Genomic DNA, 19831 nt, shown 5'->3' on the forward strand with positions numbered 1-19831 from the left:
AAGCAGGCTCCCCGCTGAGCAGGGAGCCCAATGCGGGGCTCGATCCCAGGACCCTGGGATCATCATGACCGGAGCCAAAGGCAGACACTTAACGACTGAGCCACCCAGGCGCCCCGAAATTCAGGATTTAAAGGAGAAACATGCAAATGATCACTAAGTCCCTTTTCTGCAATTTACTTCTCTCCAATAAAATGACACGTGCACCCCTCATTTTAGCCCCTTTGGAGCATCGGAGAAGAGGCAGGCCAGCAGAAGTGGTCTAGCATTGACTTTGTCTCCTTACTGCTATTATTTTCCTCACAAATTGCAAAGCTCTTTTTTATTTACTGTTCCTTCTGACTTTTGCTAGAATGGCAGCAAGCTGAACTCCCACGCTGGGAACCAGCATGGTGTTTTGGAGAGCCCTGAAATACGAGTTGGGAGCCCTAGGCTGCAGCCGCTCGCCACTTGTGAACTTGAGAAGCCCCTGTTGAAGCAGCGCCCTGCGTCAGGTTTTCCTGTGTCCGTGGCTGCTGGGGGAGCAGGGAGGGGTTAAGATCGCACTTCCTTGACTTCTTGGTTTTAGGACCTTTTGGTCCTTAAAAACTATTGAGGACCCCCAAACTTCTGTTATGTGGTTTGTATCTATCAATAGTCATTGTATTAGAAATCAAAACATATTTTAATTTTTTAAAGATTTTTTAAATTTATTTGAGAGAATGAGAGAGAGCATGAGAGGGGGGGAGGGTCAGAGGGAGAAGCAGACTCCCCGCTGAGCAGGGAGCCCGATGCAGGACTCGATCCCAGGACTCCAGGATCATGACCTGAGCCGAAGGCAGTCGCTTAACCAACCGAGCCACCCAGGCGCACCAAAAACAGATTTTAAAAATGTATGTTGGGGCGCCTGGGTGGCTCAGTCGATTGAGGGGCTGCCTTCGGCTTGGGTCATGGTCCCGGGGTCCTGGGATCGAGCCCCGCGTCGGGCTCCCTGCTCAGCGGAGAGCCTGCTTCTCCCTCTCCCTCTGTCTGCCCCTCTGCCTACTTGTGCGCTCGCTCTCTCTCTTTCTCTCTCTCTCTCTCTCTCTCTCTCTCTCTCTCTCTCTGTGTTAAATAAATAAATAAAAATCCTTAAAATATATATATATGTTAATTCATTTTAAAATAACAATGATAAAACTATTATATATTAACATCAATTATATATTTCTATGGGGAAAAACCTTCCAAGCCAAAAAAAAAAAAAAATTAGTGAAGAGTGGAATTGTTCTACAATTTTGCAAATGTCTTTAATGTCTGGCTTAATTGAACACAGGTGGATTCTCCTATCTGCTTCTACTTTCCATCTTGGGATACTTCATTTTGGTCGAAGCATATGAGGAAAATCCAGCCTCACACAGGTATGTGGTTGGAAGGGGGGGATATATTAATAGCCTATCCAGATTATTGTTTTTTTAAAGATAATTGTTTGTTTCTTAAAGTTTGATTACTGTATGGCATCTGGAACCACATCGGTGAACTTTTGGTCTGTCTTGCATGGTGAATCCAGCATTTACCTTTGCATAATTTATAGTGTGCACTGGTCATTTAGACAATATTGGGTCACCGATGTAGTAGTCAACTACATCACTGCTCCAACTGATGTGTGTAGAGATCGTCCACGTGTTGACATATATCACTACAAAATCAATATTTTAATAATCATACATAACTTTGAAGTATCACCAACAGCCTTGGGAAATTCTAAGCCAAAGAGTGATGGAGACGCGTTTTCTAGTAGAATTTTGGCTTAAAACCTAAAATTTTATCATTGGCAATAAATAGTTCGCTGTTTTTGAAGCAACGGGCTTACTTTGTTAAGTTCAAGAATATCTCTGCCCAAGAACCACAATTTGTCAGTTCTTTTAAATAAACCTGGTGTGCGGTAAGGCGAGCAGCTAGTTCAGCTCACAATTCAATTACTGCGGTGCTTTTCTTCCAGACCAACATTGTGCTCCAGGATGGGGGTGCCTTATGGGTACTTCTCAGTTTGTGTCACACAACTTACATTTCAAGATATAATAAAAGTAGCAATTTTTACTGCTTCTCTAAAGACACATTTAAGTGAAATAGCACTTTTTTTTTTTAGCACGTGCTTGAGATAAAGAATATTGTGATCCTAACCAGCAGTTTGGTGCCCCTGGCTTGATGTGTGTGTAGATTCCAGCAGTTTTACCCACCATTGCTTCCGCACCTTAGTTCAGTACAAATATCAGTGTAAGTAACATTTGTAGTATATTATGAAAATAGTCTAATATTGCACATTCCACAAAAGGCACTCAGCCTTCGGCTCAGGTCATGATCCCGGGGTCCTGGGATTGAGCCCCGCATCGGGTTCCTTGCTGGGCGGGGAGCCTGCTTCTCCCTCTGCCTCTGCCTCTCTCTCTCTGACTCTCATGAATAAATAAATAAAAAACATTAAAAAAAAAAAAGGCACTCGGAACTCCCAGGGCTGTGTGAACCAGACTTTCAGAAGCATTGGTCCAAGGAACCCAAATTGTTAAGAAGCATGTTGCGTGCAATCTCATTTGGGAACAGTGTTCCTCATCATAGGCCTGGGGCTTCCGACTGGGCTCCCACTGAAACCTGCCAAGTGCAAGACCAGGCCGCGCTGTTGGCGGCCACACCCAGCCATTGGAATACCACCACCTCCTCAGCTCAAAGCGACACAAAGACCGAGAATGCATCTCTGAGGCATTGGAGTTTCTAATGTCTTTTTTTTTTATTATGTTATGTTAATCACCATACATTACATCATTAGTTTTTGATGTAGTGTTACATGATTCATTGTTCGCACATAACACCCAGTGCTCCATTCAGCATGTGCCCTCTTTAATTCCCATCACCAGGCTAACCCATCCCCTAACCCCCCTCCCCTCTAGAACCCTCAGTTTGTTTCTCAAAGTCCTTAGTCTCTCATGGTTTGTCTCCCCCTCCGATGTCCCCCCTTCATTTTTCCCTTCCTGCTATCTTTTTTTTTTTAACATATAATGTATTTATTTGTTTCAGAGGTACAGGTCTGCGATTCAACAATCTCACACAATTCACAGTGCTCACCATAGCACATACCCTCCCCAATGTCCATCACCCAGCCACCCCATCCCTCCCACACCCCACCACTCCAGCAACCCTCAGTTTGTTTCCTGAGACTAAGAATTCCTCATATCAGTGAGATCATATGATACATGTCTTTCTCTGACTTATTTCGCTTAGCATAATACCCTCCAGTTCCATCCACGTCGTTGCAAATGGCAAGATCTCATTCGTTTTGATGGCTGCATATTATTCCATTGTGTATATATACCACATCTTCTTTATCCATTCATCTGTCGATGGACATCTTGGCTCTTTCCATAGTTTGGCTATTGTGGACATTGCTGCTATAAACATCAGGGTGCACGTACCCCTTCGGATCCCTACATTTGTATCTTTGGGGTAAATAGCCAGTAGTGCAATTGCTGGATCGTAGGGTAGCTCTATTTTCAACTGTTCGAGGAACCTCCATACTGTTTTCCAGAGTGGCTGCACCAGCTTGCATTCCCACCAACAGTGTAGGACGGTTCCCCTTTCTCCGCATCCCCGCCAATATCTGTTATTTCCTGACTTGTTAATTTTAGCCATTCTGACTGGTGTGAGGTGGTATCTCATTGAGGTTTTGATTTGGATTTCCCTGATGCCGAGCAATGTTGAGCACTTTTTCATGTGTCTGTTGGCCATTTGGATGTCTTCTTTGTCTGCCCATTTCTTGATTGGATCATTTGTTCTTTGGGTGTTGCGTTTGATAAGTTCTTTATAGATTTTGGAACTAGCCCTTTATCTGATATGTCATTTGCAAATATCTTCTCCCATTCTGTCAGTTGTCTTTTGGTTCTGTTGACTGTTTCTTTTGCTGTGCAAAAGCTTTTTATCCTGATGAAGTCCCAATAGTTCATTTTTGCCCTTGCTTCCCTTGCCTTTGGTGATGTTTCTAGGAAGAAGTTGCTGTGGCTGAGGTCGAAGAGGTTGCTGCCTGTGTTCTCCTCTAGGATTTTGATGGACTCCTGTCTCACATTGATGTCTTTCAACCATTTTGAGTCTATTTTTATGTGTGGTGTAAGGAAATGGTCCAGTTTCATTTTTCTGCATGTGGCTGTCCAATTTTCCCAACACCATTTGTTGAAGAGATTGTCTTTTTTCCATTGGACATTCTTTCCTGCTTTGTCGAAGATTAGTTGACAATAGACTTGAGGGTCCATTTCTGGGCTCTCTATTCTGTTCCATTCATCTCTGTGTCTGTTTTTGTGCCAGTACCATACTGTCTTGATGATGACAGCTTTGTAATAGAGCTGGAAGTCCGGAATTGTGATGCCACCAGCTTTGCTTTTCTTTTTCAACATTCCTCTGGCTATTTGGGGTCTTTTCTGGTTCCATATAAATTTTAGGATTATTTCTTCCATTTCTTTAAAAAAACTTGATGGTATTTTGATGGGAATTGCATTGAATGTGTAGAATGCTCTAGGTAGCATAGACATCTTCACAATATTTGTTCTTCCAATCCATGAGCATGGAACGTTTTTCCATTTCTTTGTGTCTTCCTCAATTTCTTTCATGAGTATTTTATAGTTTTCTGAGTACAGATCCTTTGCCTCTTTGGTTACATTTATTCCTAGGTATCTTTTGGTTTTGGGTGCAATTGTAAATGGGATCACTCCTTAATTTCTCTTTCTTCTGTCTTGTTGTTGGTGTATAGGAATGCCACTGATTTCTGTGCATTGATTTTATATCCTGCCACTTTACTGAATTCCTGTATGAGTTCTAGCAGTTTTGGGGTGGAGTCTTTTGGGTTTTCCACATAAAGTATCATATCATCTGCAAAGAGTGAGAGTTTGACTTCTTCTTTGCCCATTCGGATGCCTTTTATTTCTTTCTGTTGTCTGATTGCTGTGGCTAGGACTTCTAATACTATGTTGAATAACAGTGGTGATAGTGGACATCCCTGCCGTGTTCCTGATCTTACAGGGAAAGCTCTCAGTTTTTCTCCATTGAGAATGATACTCACTGTGGGTTTTTCGTAGATGGCTTTTATGATATTGAGGTATGTACCCTCTATCCCTATATTCTGAAGAGTTTTAATCAAGAAAGGATGCTATACCTTTTCAAATGCTTTTTCTGCATCTATTGAGAGGATCATATGGTTCTTGTTCTTTCTTTTATTAATGTATTGTATCACATTGATTGATTTGCGGATGTTGAACCAGCCTTGCAGCCCAGGGATAAATCCCACTTGGTCGTGGTGAATAATCCTTTTAATGTACTGTTGGAGCCTATTGGCTAGTATTTTGGTGAGAATTTTTGCATCCATGGGCATCAAGGATATTGGTCTGTAATTCTTTTTGATGGGGTCTTTGTCTGGTTTTGGGATCAAGATAATGGTGGCCTCATAAAACGAGTTTGGAAGTTTTCCTTCCATTTCTATTTTTTGGAACAGTTTCAGAAGAATAGGTATTAATTCTTCCTTAAATGTTTGGTAGAATTCCCCTGGGAAGCCATCTAGCCCTGGGCTCTTGTTTGTTGGGAGATTTTTGATGACTGCTTCCATTTACTTAGTGGTTATAGGTTTGTTCAGGTTTTCTATTTCTTCCTGGTTCAGTTTTGGTAGTTGATACATCTCTAGGAATGCATCCATTTCTTCCAGGTTATCTAATTTGCTGGTATATAGTTGCTCATAATATGTTCTTATAATTGTTTGTATTTCTTTGGTGTTGGTTGTGATCTCTCCTCTTTCATTCATGATTTTGTTGATTTGGGTCATTTCTCTTTTCTTTTTGATAAGTCTGGCCAGGGGTTCATCAATCTTATTAATTCTTTCAAAGAACCAGCTCCTAGTTTCGTTGATCTGTTCTACTGTTCTTTTGGTTTCTATTTCATTGATTTCTGCTGTGATCTTTATTATTTCTCTTCTCCTGCTGGGTTTAGGCTTTATTTGTTCTTTCTCCAGCTCCTTTAGGTGTAAGGTTAGGTTGTGTATTTGAGACTTTTCTCGTTTCTTGAGAAAGGCTTGTATTGCCATATACTTTCCTCTTAGGACTGCCTTTGCTGCATCCCAAAGATTTTGAATAGTTGTGTTTTCATTTTCATTTGTTTCCATGAATTTTTTTAATTCTTCTTTAATTTCCTGGTTGACCCATTCGTTCTTTAGTAGGATGCTCTTTAGCCTCTATGTATTTGAGTTCTTTCCAACTAGAACTCAATCACAAGAAGAAAGTTGGAAAGAACTCTAATTAGTCCTTTTGTTAGTCAGTTCTTTTAGTCAAGACTTTCACATTTTGATCAAGTAAAAAACCTTAAGTAATGTTTTCAGGGGCGCCTGGGTTGCTCAGTCGGTTAAGCGTCTGCCTTCAGCTCAGGTCATGATCCCGGGGTCCTGGAATGGAGTCCCAAGTCAGGCTCCATGCTCAGTGGGGAGCCTGCTTCTCCCTCTCCCTCTGCTGTTCCCCCTGCTCGTGCTTGCACTCTCTCTCTCTGTCAGAAAAAAAGAAAAAAGTAATATTTTCATGCTAGGTACAGTTCTACCAAGTGTAATACACTGGTGAGGAGCATGGTGGCAGAGAGTCGGTCTGGGGGTTCAGTTCCCACCCTACTACTTACTGTGAAATTGGGCTCTCTTTCTGCATTTGAGTTTCCTCACCTCACCTGTAAGTTTTGTATTATGATACCTGCCCCCAGAGTTATAAGAATTAAATCAGGTGACATAGATATGGGACATGTGCCTGAGACATGTATGTTCTCAATATATTGTGTCAGTGTGGAAATAGGAACATCAAAGGAATGCACTAAAACATTTCTAAAAGCCTAAATAAAGCCACTGGCAGGTGGTTAATCTTCAGTTAGATGCACAGCACCCAGAACATTAGGTGTGGGAAGAGGCCTGAGAAATCACCTACCCAGCCCCTCAGGTAACGTGAAAGGAAAGGGATTCAGAGAGGGGTTTGCTGGGGCTGGGTTTCCTTCTCTGTTCCAGCCCTCAGCTCTGACATCCAGGCCCACGCTCTTTACTAACAGTTCCCAGTTTGCATTTTCCTTTTTCGTTTGTTTATGGTGACTGCAGTGAAAATGTACTTAGGATTTTTTTTCAGTAACATCCATGCATAATCATGCCTTACTTTATTGAGAAAATAAAACACTAGAACTTCAGCCTTGGCCTTCAGCTGTCACACTTCCTGCTCTACTCAGGAAAGGGGCAAGCTGACAGTTATTTAAAGACAAACAACTTATTTATTAACTTGCCCTCAAGCACTACTTCAAATTTCAAACCAAAGCTATACCCCTAAGTGCTATTTCTTTTTTTTTTTTTTAAGATTTTATTTATTTGAGAGAGAGAATGAGCTGGGGGTGTGGGGAGAAGGAGCAGAGGGAAAGGGAGAAAACAGATTCCCCGCTGAGCAGGGAGCCTGACGCAGGACTCGATCCCAGGACCCTGAGATCATGACCTGAGCCGAAGGCATTCACTTAACAGACTGAGTCACCCAGGCGCCCCTCCCCCAAGTGCTATTTCTATTCACAAAAGGGAGCTACTCTTTTGCAACATCATTAGAAACAAACCCTAGAGCAAAAGTCAACCTATAGAAACAAACCCTAGAGCAAAAGTCAACCTAAGGAGTCTTCGTAAAGTTAAGGATCATCACAGTCGGGCTCTGCAGGCTGATTCTGCCAAAAGGAAGAAACAGGATCAAAGCAATGCTTTCAAGTATGTGTCTGGCTCAAATTTGGGTCCACCCACGTGGATGTGTTTTGCCTTCTCCAAAGGTAGTTTTTGTGTTCCTGCTGGTACCTCTGCCACTGGGCCTTGAGGATAATAGAAAAATGACATGACTGCCCTCTTCAAGAACTTTCTAGCCATAAACAAAAGGCTTGCCTTCATGTAGGTATCTGTAACTCAATTTTCAGCAAGTCTGTTCTACTTCTCACTGTTTCTAATGCAGTAAGAATGACACCCTCTTGGCATTTGTTTTCTTAGCTCTGCAGTCTTCGTATGTATCACTCTGTTATTTTGTCATCTCATCTTTGATATGAATTGAATTCATATTTTTCTAAGTTATATATAATACAAAGCCTTACCAGAACATTTTCTGGATTGGTTTCCCTCTGGGCTGGGTTTTGGTCTTCGGCAAGTATTCTCCCACTTGCCTGCCTGCCTGGGTTCTATAGAGGCATTACATCACGATTTTCCTCCGGCCCCTCTGAAATGTGGGCACTCCTGCCCAGGCTTAAACTTGCTGAGAGGCAGCATGCGTGAATTCTCCCTAACACCATTCCCACCGTTAGCTTGAGGCCTGGCTGCTTCCGCCTTTGCCTGCCTCTGTGATTCCCAACTGAGGAGCAGCAGCGGGCCTGTGCATCCCCCCTGCTTGAATCCGGGCAGGAGCCCCCTCACGCGCTGGGCCCTGCCTGCGTGCCCACCCCCCACCGCTGCCCATGAGGATCCTAACCCCGCTGTGCCCTTCTTCCTCCCTCACCCGCTTCAAGTCTTCAAGCGTCACCTTCCAAGGGAGGCTTTTCTGACCAACGTGCAATATCTCAGTTGGCTGGCCCCTAACTTTTCCATTATCGCCCTTCTCTCTTTGCTCTTCCTTGGAGCATCTCCGGCAGTCTGTCCTACAGCGTCTCCCTGGGGGAGCGCGGGCTACACGGAGGTGGAGATTGGCGTCTGTACTGGCCACACCTGCAGCTGGCAGGCAGAGTGGCTGCTTGGTGAATTTGCTGAGTGAATGAATTAGAGGCAGCCTACCAACAGAACTTTACCAATTTTTTTTTTTAAGATTTTATTTATTTGACAGAGAGAGACACAGTGAGAGAGGGAACACAAGCAGGGGGAGAGGGAGAGGGAGAAGCAGGCTTCCCGCGGAGCAGGGAGCCCGATGTGGGGCTCCATCCCAGGACCCTGGGATCATGACCTGAACCGAAGGCAGACGCTTAACGACTGAGCCACCCAGGCGCCCCAGAAATCTATAACTAATTTTTAGCTTTTGTTTTTATTACTGTAGGAAGACTATTTAACCTGACATCTACCCTCTTGACAAATGCTGAAGTGTACAATCCCATCTTGTTAGCATCAGACCGGCGTTGCACAGCAGACCCCTAGACTTGACCGTCCTGCATAACTGAAGCTTTATGCCTGTTGAACAGCATCTCTCCGTTCCCCTCACCCTGCCCCTGGCAAGCACCATGCTGCTCTCCACTTCTAGGTGTCCGAATTCTGGAGAGACCTCACATAAGGGGAATCCTACAGTCTCTGCCCTTCTGTGACTGGCTTATTGCACCTAGCATAATGTCATGGATCTTCCACCTTAGTGTAATTTGCTTTGGGGGAAGGCTTAAATCCTCTTTCATGTGTTGAATTTGAGCTTTCATAGACCACATGCCCAGGTATTTGTGTTTCAAACTCACTGGGGTTTGATCTTAAACATTCAAATTTCCTCAGCTTTTGAGGGCACCTTTGAGCAAGGCACCCTCTCCCTATGGGGAGAGCTGGCTGCCTGCCCACCCAGGGTAGAAGCCTTAGGGTCTTTGCAGCAACACCAGAGAAGAAAGCCGGCCTCCTTCTAGTCCCACCTACTGGGGAGGTTTAAATATTCCAGCACAGGCCCCGCCCCTCTGCTGCCTATCAGACAATTCACAGAAGTGGGACCCATTGTGGGGGTCCCATCATGGAACCAGCTGGCAGCCCTTCCCTGATCCTCCCAAGGCCCAGAATAGCCTCCCCTGCAGATCCCATCATTACAGATTCCTAAATCAGATTTTTAAACCATTTTATTGAACTATAACTAACATACTATAAAATTCATCAATTTACAGTGTACGACTCAGTAGGTTTTAGTATGTTTACAGAGTTGTGCAACTATCACCACAATGTGATTTTAGAGCATATTACCCCAAAAGAAACCTCATACCATGAACAGTCACTTCCCATCCTCCCTGTCCCCAACCCCTAGCAACCACGAATTACTTCCTGTCTACAGATTTGCCTATTCTGACATTTTCTATAAGGGAGGCAAGAAATATGTGGTCTTTAGTAACTGTCTTATTTCCATTAATACGTGTTTGAGATTCATCCATATCGTAGCATGGATTAGAACTTCGTTCCTTCTTATTGCTGAGCCTTAGCCCACTGCATGGATATATTACACTTTACTCATTTACTACTTGATGTTGCTTCCACTTTTTCACTATTTGTGAATAACGCTGCTGTAAACATTTATGTACAGGTTTTTGTGTGGATGGGCACTTGACTTCTCTTGGGTAGAATTGCAGGATCATATGATAACTCTACATTTAACATTTTTTTTTAAACTTCAGTGTTTTATTTTATTTGTTTTTAAAGATTTTATTTATTTATTTGACAGAGACACAGTGAGAGCAGGAACACAAGCAGGGGGAGTGGGAGAGGGAGGAGCAGGCTTCCTGCTGAGCAGGGAGCCCCACGTGGGACTTGATCCCAGGACCCCGGGACCACGGCCCAAGCCGAAGGCAGACGCTCAACGACAGAGCCACCCAGGCGCCCTCTACATTTAACATTTTGAGGAACTGCCAAACTGTTTTCCAAAACCATTGTTCCATTTTACATACCCTCCAGCAGTGTATCCAGTCGGTTTTTACTCTCAGGGAACAGTACCAACCAACCGGCACTCCCCCTCCTTGTCACGTGCAGGCCCTCATTAGAATGTCTCTTTCCAAGACAAGCGACTTTCCAATATACCTTCAAGTAGGTATCTGTTAAGAAAGTAGGTGACAGACTGCCCCAGCAGCCTCTGAATGCACCAGAGTCTCTGTTCCTCTTTGGGTTTTTCCTGCCACCTCTCCTCATCCTTCCCTCCCTAGATCCAGCCAGGTGAGGGGCCCTTCCTGTAGAGACCACATTCACAGCACCTTCAACAATGTCTCCCCAGGTAACCTGGAAATTCTTTTGAGGACAGGAGGGTGTATCTGAAGGCTGTCATTTAGAATTTATAAGAAGTTCTTTAGGTATTTATTTATTATTATTATTTTAATATTAGTGTGTACACTTGGTCACTATTTCTCAGCTGAGGGTGCCATATTTGAATCAAGACCTCTCTCATCTCTTCTTGCTTTAAAATAGAATTGCCAATGTGAGATTTCTAGCTATGGCTGAGGGAGAGACTGGTATAGCTTCTCCCCAGACCAGAAAGGGTCTATAAAGCTGGACAAAATTGATTATTTCACTGCTCTGGAAATCAGAGAAAGATCTACAACAATCTGAGAGGCATCTATGCTTGAACAAGTGCTGCACAGTGCAAGTCTTTGCAGTTCTTCCCCCAGGCTACTCCCGTTCCCCTGCCAGCTTAGTTGACATGGAGATTTGGTCAGAGCATGACAGAACTATGAGGACCCCAGCAGTCCAAGAGGACTCACTAGATTTGAAACAGTGGATGAAACCTGAACCCAGTAAAGCTGTCAGTGGAAATGGCAATCTCAGCAGAGTGAGTGGGGTGAGCTAATGGCCCCATAAGCCTGGAATTGTGTGGTTGAGTCAAGCATATTCTTGGATGAGGCTATGCCCATGCACAGTGGAGACCTGGAGAAGGTCTCAGTGACCTACATACTCCTGGCTGACCTTGACACTGCCCACAGTATCCTCAACAGGCAAAAGTGATCAACAGAATATATTCAAAATTAAAAGGCATCAAACTTCAAAAGACACCATTAAGAAAATAAAAATCAAGCCATGCACCTAACAACTGAGTGTCAAACTATGTGAGGCAAAAACTGGTAGTGCATTCATCTGTTTCTCCTCGAAATTCTATCAGAGTTGAAGACTTCAACATGACACTATCAGAAATGAACAGATCTAGCAGGCAGAAAATCAGCTAGGATATAGTTGAACTCAACCCCATCAATCAACTGGATATAATTGACATCTATAGATTATTTCACCCAACCACAGCAGAACACACATGCTTCTCAAGCTCACATGGAACATTCACCAAGACAGACCACATTTTGGGTCATAAAATACATCTTAATAATTTTAAAAGGCTAGAAATCATACAATGTCTGCTCTCAGGCCGCTAAGGAACTAAATTAGAAATCATTAGCAGGAAAATCCCAAAATACATGGAGATCATACTAGCCAAAGAAGAAATCTCAAGAGAAATTTAAAGATATTTTGAGCTAAATGAAAATGAAAACACAACTTACCAAAATTTGTGAGATGCAGTGAAAGCAGTTCTTAGAAGGAAATGTATAGAGGGGCACCTGGGTGGCTCAGTTGGTTAAGCGACTGCCTTCGGCTCAGGTCATGATCCTGGAGTCCCGGGATCGAGTCCCACATCGGGCTCCCTGCTGAGCAGGGAGTCTGCTTCTCCCTCTGAACCTCTTCCCTCTCATGCTCTCTATCTCTCATTCTCTCTCTCTCAAACAAATTAAAATAAATAAAATCTTTAAAAAAAAAAGGAAATGTATACCATTGAATGCATATATTGGGAAAAATACCAAATATCAATTACCCAATTTCCAGCTTAAGAAAATAGAAAAAGAAGAGCAAATTAAATCCAAAATAAGCAAAAGGAGAAAAGAAATAATAAAATGTAGATCAGAAGTCAGTATAATTGAAAAACAAAATCAATACAGAAAATCAGTGAAACCAAAAGCTGGTTCTTTGGAAAGATCAATAAAATCAGTAAGCCTCAGCCAGGCTATTTACAAAAAGGGAGAAAGAAGGAGGGAGGATACAGATTACTAATATTGGAAAAGAAAGAGAAGACATCACTACAAATCCTATGGAAATTAAAATAATAAAGGAACACTATTAACAACTCTATGTCCACAAATTTGATAACCTAGATGAAATGGACCAATTCCATGAAAGACAATTTGCAAAAGCAAATTGCCAAATTGTCTGAATAGGCCTGTATCTATTCAAGAAATTGAGTTAATAATTAATATCCTTCCAAAACAGAAAGCACCAGGCTTAGATGGGTTCACTGGTGAATTCTACCAAACATTTAAGAAACAAATTCTATCTGTTCTCTACAATCTTTTTTGGAGATTAGATGCAGATACTTTCTAACTCATTGTAGGAGGCCAGGATTACCCTAATACCAAAACCAGACAAAGACATTACAAGAAGACTATAGGCCATTATCTGTCATGAATATTAGATGCAAGAATTCTCAAAAAAAATTAGCAAATCAAATCCAACAATGTACAAAAAGAATTATACACCATAACCAAGTGGGACTTATCCCAAGTATGCAACATGAGACTAGCTAAGCATTTGAAAATTAATGTAAGTCATCACATCAGTAGGCTAAAAATGAAATTCATACAATAATATCAATAGGTGCAAAAATAGAACTTTACAAAATCCAATGCACATTTGTGGTAAAACTCCCAATAAACTAGGAATAGAGGGGAACATCCTCAGTTTGATAAAGACTATCTATAAAAACCCTACAATTAATATCATACCCAATGGTGAGAAACTCAGAGCTTTACCACTAAGATCAGTTACAAGGCAAGGATGTCCCCACTCACCACTCCTTTTCAAATCATACTGGAAGTTCCAGCTTATGCAATAAGAAAAAGAAATAAAAATATACAGTCTGAAAAGGCATAAAACTGTCTTTGTTGTCAGATGACATGATCATATGTAGAAAGTCAAAAGAAATTGAAGAAAAAACCTAAGCAAGTATAAAAAGGTTGCAGGATATAAGGATAATATACCCAAGCCAATAATTTTCCTATATACAATGAACAAGTAGAACTTGAAATTAAAACCACAATGCTATATTTATGAGCATCCCCCAAAATGAAATATTTAGGTATAAATCTAACAAAGTATGTACAAGATCTCTGTGAGGAAAACTACAAAATTCTGATGAACAAAATCAAAAACTAAGTAAGTGGAGAGATATTCCATGTTCATGGATAGGAAGACTCAATATTGTCAAAATATCAGTTCTTCCCAAATTGATCTATAGACTCAATGCAATCCCAGTTAAAATCCCAGAAAACTGTTTTGTGGATATCAATAAACTGATTCTAAAATTTACATAGAGAGGCAAAAGAACCAGAACAGTTAACAGTATTATAGGAGAACAAAGTTGGAAGACTGACACTACCCAACTTGAAGACTTACATATAATAAGTCATAAGCTTACCTATAGTAAGCTGTTAGTAAGACTTGTAGCCACCATAACCAAGACAGTGTGGTAGTGGCAAAAAATAAACCTACAGATCAATGGAATGGGACACAGAGCTCAGAAGTAGAAACACATTTATAGTCACAACTGATTTTGACAAAGGAGCAAAGGCCATACAATGGAGCAAAGATAACAAAGGATGGTGGAATAACTGGACATCCACACACACACAAAAAAAAGAATGTAGAGACAAATGTTGCACCTTTTACAAAAATTACCTCAAAATGGCTCATAAACCTAAATGTAAAGTGCAAAACTATGAGACTAGAATATAACATAGAAAACCTAGATAACCTTGGGTATGGCAATGATTACATCTAAGTTGTTGTTACATCATAGTTACTACATCAAAAGGCCCAATTCATGAAAGAAGGAATTGATAAGCTGGACTTAACTAAAATTAAAATTTCTGGTGGGGGGGGTGCCTGGGTGGCACAGTCAGTTGAGTGACTGACTTGGTTTCAGCTCAGGTCTCAGGTCGTGATCTCACGATCCTGAGATCAAGTCCCCGGTCGGGCTCACCAGGGAGCCTGTTGAAGTTTCTCTCTCCCTCTGCCCCTCTCCCCTTCCCCTCCCCTGCACACACACCTTTAAATAGTAAATCTTTAAAAAATAAAATTTCTGTCCTGCAAAAGATAATGTCAAGAGAATAAGACATGCCACAGACTGGTAGAAAATATTGGTAAAAGACACATGATAAAGCACTGTCATCCAAAATATACAAGAACTCTTAACAGTAAGAAAACAACCCGGGTGCCTGGGTGGCTCAGTCAGTTAAGCGACTGCCTTCGGCTCAGGTCATGATCTTGGGGTCCTGGGATCGAGCCCCACATCGGGCTCCCTGCTCAGCGGGGGAGTCGGCTTCTCCCTCTCCCTCTGCTCATGTTCTCCCTCTCTCTCTCAAATAAATAAAAATCTTTAAAAAAAAAAAAAAAAGAAAAGAAAAGAAAACAAGCCCATTTAAAAACGGGCCAAAAACCTTCCCAGGCATCTCACCAGGAAGAGAGTTGGATGACAGCCTGTGAGGAGATGCTCCGGCGGCCGCTCGTGTGCTCGCTGGGTGTGGACCCGGTACCTCTCTGTGAAGTGGCAGCTGAGGAGACTCTGGGACTCACCGTGGCCAACAAAGAGCCCAGGGATTTTTCATCTTCCAGATTGATTTCAGCGGCTGAAAACAGCACTATGCTCATTTCTCATACAGAATCAGAAACCTGCTGATGCCTGAAGCAAGTTGGGTTGCTGCTACTTGGAAAGGGTTTGTCAATGAGGCAACTCAGATTCCAATTCCCTGAGCCAGTGAAACAGACACACCGCACAGTGGGAGGAGCATGCAGAGACGGTGGATGTGTTCCAGCAGCAGACGGGAGGTGTCCCCTGAGAAGGGAAACCTCTACTTTTGTCCTGCAGAACTCTGCTCCTCCGGACCAAGATGACATTCTCAGGTAGAAAACTGCAGTTTGGCCCCACCACATCCTGGCCACTACAACTGAGTTTTCTCTATTCTTTCATTTTTTCCTTCCCCATTCCTTTATTATAAAGTAACTGTATGTGCACAAGCATATTGCATTTTTATAACAAAATGGCCAATGGTATGTTTTGATCAACATCAAATGGAGATGGGATGGGGGAAAATACTGGTTCGGTGAAAATACCCCTTCTCTCCATTCGCGGCATGCTCAGTCAGCTCTTGTCTTTATATTCCAGTAAGTTACTTTGCTCTCACTGTTTAACAAAAAAAGAACAACATAAAAATCCTTACATACCTTGTTCAGTTGGAGAATTTTAATGTTTTTCATTGATCCCTATAAAACCAAGGACAATGTTATGTTATAACTCTTTTGTCTGTAGCTGTTACATGTAGGGCAATCTGTCTTTAAATAGGGATAAATTACTCTAAATGAATCCTAGATCATTTTCCCTTCAAGTCTTGTTGTCTTGTTGTTTAAATAAACTTCTTGTCTTAAAAGAAAAGGATGATCCACAACACACATCATTAGGGAAATGTAAGTTAAAACACTATACATACCTACTAGAATGCCTAAACTCCAGAACATCAACAAAACCAAATGCTGGCATGGGTGTTGAACAATAGGAATTCTCATTCACTGCTGGTTAAGAATGCAAAATGGTATAGTCATGTTGTAAGACAGCCGAGCAGTTTCTTACAAAATTGAACATACTTCTACCATCTGATCCAGAAACTACAATTCCTGGTATTTATCCAAGGGAGATGAAAAATGATGTCCACCCCAAAACCTGATGTTTATAGCACACTGATGTTTACAGCAGCTTTCTTCATAATTGCCAAGACTTGGAAGCAAGCAAGATATCCTTCAGTTGGTGAATGGTTAAACTGTGGTACATCCAGACGATGGAATATCATTTGGCACTAAGAAGAAATGAACTATCAAGGCATGAAAAGCCATGGAGGAAGCTTAAATGCATATTACTAAGGGAAAGAAGCCCATCTGAAAAGGCTACATACTGTGTGATTCCAACTGTATTCCAGCTGTAGGACATTCTGGGAAAGGCAAAACTATGATTCCCGAAAAGATTGGGGGTTATGGGTATGGGGAGGAATGAACAGGGGAAGCAAAGAAGTTTTTAGGGCAGTGAAAATACTCTTTATAATACCACAGTGATGGGTACATAGCATCATACTTTTTTCCAAATCCAAATAATGTACAACACCAAAAATGAACCCTAATGTAAACTATGTACTTGGGTGATTATGACTGGGTCAGTGCAAGTTTATCAGCTGTAACACATGCATGACTCTGGTTGGAGATGTAAATCATAGGGAGGCTATGAATGTGGTGACAGATGAGGGGAGGGGGGTGCAAAGGATTTATGGGAAATGTCCATACCTTCCCCTCAATTTTACTGTGAACTTTAAACTGCTTTTTAAAAAAAGTCTTAAGAATAAAAAAAGAAAGAAAGAAACCAAAAAGACAAAAAAACACAGCCTGGGAGAAAATAATTGTAAGTCGTGTATCTGATAAGGGTTTTGCATCCAGGATATATAGCGATCTCTTACAACTCAATACGAAGAAAAACTATCCCATGTAAAAATGGGCAAAGATATGGACAATTCATCAAGGAGGATATACAAATGCCAAATAAGCACATGAAAAAATGCTCAGCACCACTGGCCATAGGGAAATCCAACTAAAACTACCTTGAGATACCTCTATATCGCAGCTAAAATGGCTATCATTAAAAAGACGGACATGCCAGGGCGACTGGGTGGTTCAGTCGGTTAAGCTTCTGATCTTGATTTCAGCTCAGGTCATGATCTCAGGGTCTGGAATCCAGACCCATGCAGGGCCCCACATCATTGAGCCCCACGTCGGGCTCTGCGAGGGGCGTGGAGCCTGCTTAAGATTCACTCTCTCCCTCTGCCCCTCCCCGACGTGTGCATGCTCACTCCCTCGCTCTCTTCTTCTCTCTTAAAAAAACCAAAACAGACATGCTGGGTTTTGGTGAGGATGTAGAGAAATGGGGACTTGTGTACACTGCAGGCAGGACTGTAAGGTTGCTCGTCCACTTTGGACAGTTTGGCCATCTCTTTAAACGTTAAAACATAAATATCGTATGACCCTACAATTCCACCTTTAGAAGTCTGACAGAAATGGAGACACAAACACACAAAGCCATGTCCACAAATATTCACAGCAACATTTTTCATAAGAACACCAAATTGGAAATAACCCAAATGCCAATCAACTGTAAGTAGGTCAGTACAGTATGGTATTCCTAAAGAGGAATGAGGTACTGATACAGGCAAAAATATTACGCCAGATGCAAAACACTATATATTGTAGGATTCCTTTTATAGATGTCCAGAAAAAGCACACTTCTAGAGACAGAAAGCAGAGCAGCAGTTGCTGAAGCCTGGGGGTTGGAGTGGGGATTAAGTGCAAATGGGCACCAGGGAACTTTGTGGAGTGATGGAAATCGTTGTCAACCCGGAGGTGGTGATGCCTGCACAGGGTTACAGTGTGTAACCTGGATCTATTATACATAAAGCTGTTGAAAAAGAAAAAACAAACAGAATTGCTGATGATTCAGTTGTTATCTGTCTTAGCCGTACCGGCTGAAGCCTTTGGGTTCCTTTTCCTCACAAGCTTTTGAGATTAAAACTGATCAAAACTATACTTAATAGATTACTCAAAAATGTCCTCAAACTTATCACTCTTTTAGGTCCTGTCTCAAGCCTGACATCACACACTCCTGAATGGACTACCACCTGGACCCAGTGAACTCAAGCTGGGCGCACACTGGAGGGGGGTTCTGAGAGCTCACGCCCAGGGACCGGACGTTGTGCTGTAGGTTTGACGGCAGTTGCAGATTTCATTCTCTCACTGAGAGGACACCTTTGGGTGGACTGTCCCTCAATGATTTTCTCTACCTGCGCCACAAGGCTTTTGCTCTACCCACCATGTCCCTTGTACACATTAGAGAACCAGGCTGTATTTTCTCAGCTCCTTTTAGAAACTCACTTGCCATTATCAAATACCGTTCCATTCATCAACCCTTACTAAATGACTCTCGATGTTATCTAACGATTCAAGAAAGTTCTCCCTGTTGGCACGGGAAAAGAAAGACAATGGGATTAAGGTAGGACAGGTTTCTGATTTGGGTTCATTTGTCTAGACCTGCTTTTTATTTGCAGCCACAACACAGATTCCCAAATAGAGCCCCTCCTTAAGGAGTGACTTTTAAACTTTTTAAAGTTTCCGGGTGGAGAGAGCTGTCTGTAGGGCAGACAGATCCTCTGTGGAGGCCAGAATGCTGGTCTCCCATTTCCCCTTCTGCTTTACACATTTGTCACTGCCTCAATCGGCATCTACCTCATAGGGCATTCACCTCTGTCTCTATCTCTGTGACTAGGCGGAGAACTACAGTTCTTGTTCTTGGTGCCAGGACAAAGCCCCGTGCTGGATGTCTGGGAAATGCCGTAGGTCCGCTGAAGCCAACGGACAGGCTGTCTACCATTCAAGGAACTCTTAATGTTAACGCCACCTAAATCGTAAGTGGCCAAATGTGATTACCTTTTCGGTCAGTTCTACCAGGCTGTCACTCTGCACTGGATCTGGGCAACAGAAGAGGAGCAGATAGATAGGAAGAAGAAAGGACACGAAGGATTACGAATCAGCTCCTCTATGCTGGACACAAATCATGGTACATCCTTAACCCTAAGAACTAGGAATAATGACATCCATTTTAGGGTCATGCAAAATGAAAACCGGGGTGGGCAGGGAAGGGCTGTCCAAGGAAGACAAATAAAAATGTGCACAGTTGGGTCTTAAGACTCCAAACCCGTTCTTCCGTTCCAGAAGCTCGAGGGCCTCGGGGGTGCTGGGGTGGAGCCACACACAGGGGACACAATGGCTGATCAAAACCAATGCCATTCAGTGGCCATATACCTTAAAGCTCTGGTGGGGACCGGATCAGAGATTCACAAAAGTAAATGTGTCATTATAAATTGTGGAAAATATAAAAATTCAGTACTCTTTCTATTAAGAGGACATCACTTTTCAACAAACACACGTGTCCCCTCATCACAGAAGTATGTACCCCAGCCCTGAAGATGTCACTGTAGACTCTGGTGA

The 19831-nt window shown here is 42.4% G+C and overlaps 1 long non-coding RNA gene across 1 annotated transcript; it reads left to right on the forward strand.

Moving 5' to 3' along the window:
• The first annotated feature begins 86 nt into the window (after positions 1-86).
• On the forward strand, positions 87-19493 carry LOC114224909 (uncharacterized). Its single transcript, XR_003612480.2, has 5 exons — positions 87-501; positions 1292-1376; positions 15418-15658; positions 18420-18544; positions 19110-19493. It is a non-coding gene; the product is annotated as an uncharacterized LOC114224909 (long non-coding RNA).
• The last annotated feature ends 338 nt before the right edge of the window (positions 19494-19831 follow it).

Source organism: Eumetopias jubatus, unplaced genomic scaffold, assembly GCF_037043125.1.
Source record: "Eumetopias jubatus isolate StellerSeaLion01/CBP00866 unplaced genomic scaffold, mEumJub1_p1.0 scaffold_2, whole genome shotgun sequence".
Taxonomy (NCBI): domain Eukaryota; kingdom Metazoa; phylum Chordata; class Mammalia; order Carnivora; family Otariidae; genus Eumetopias; species Eumetopias jubatus.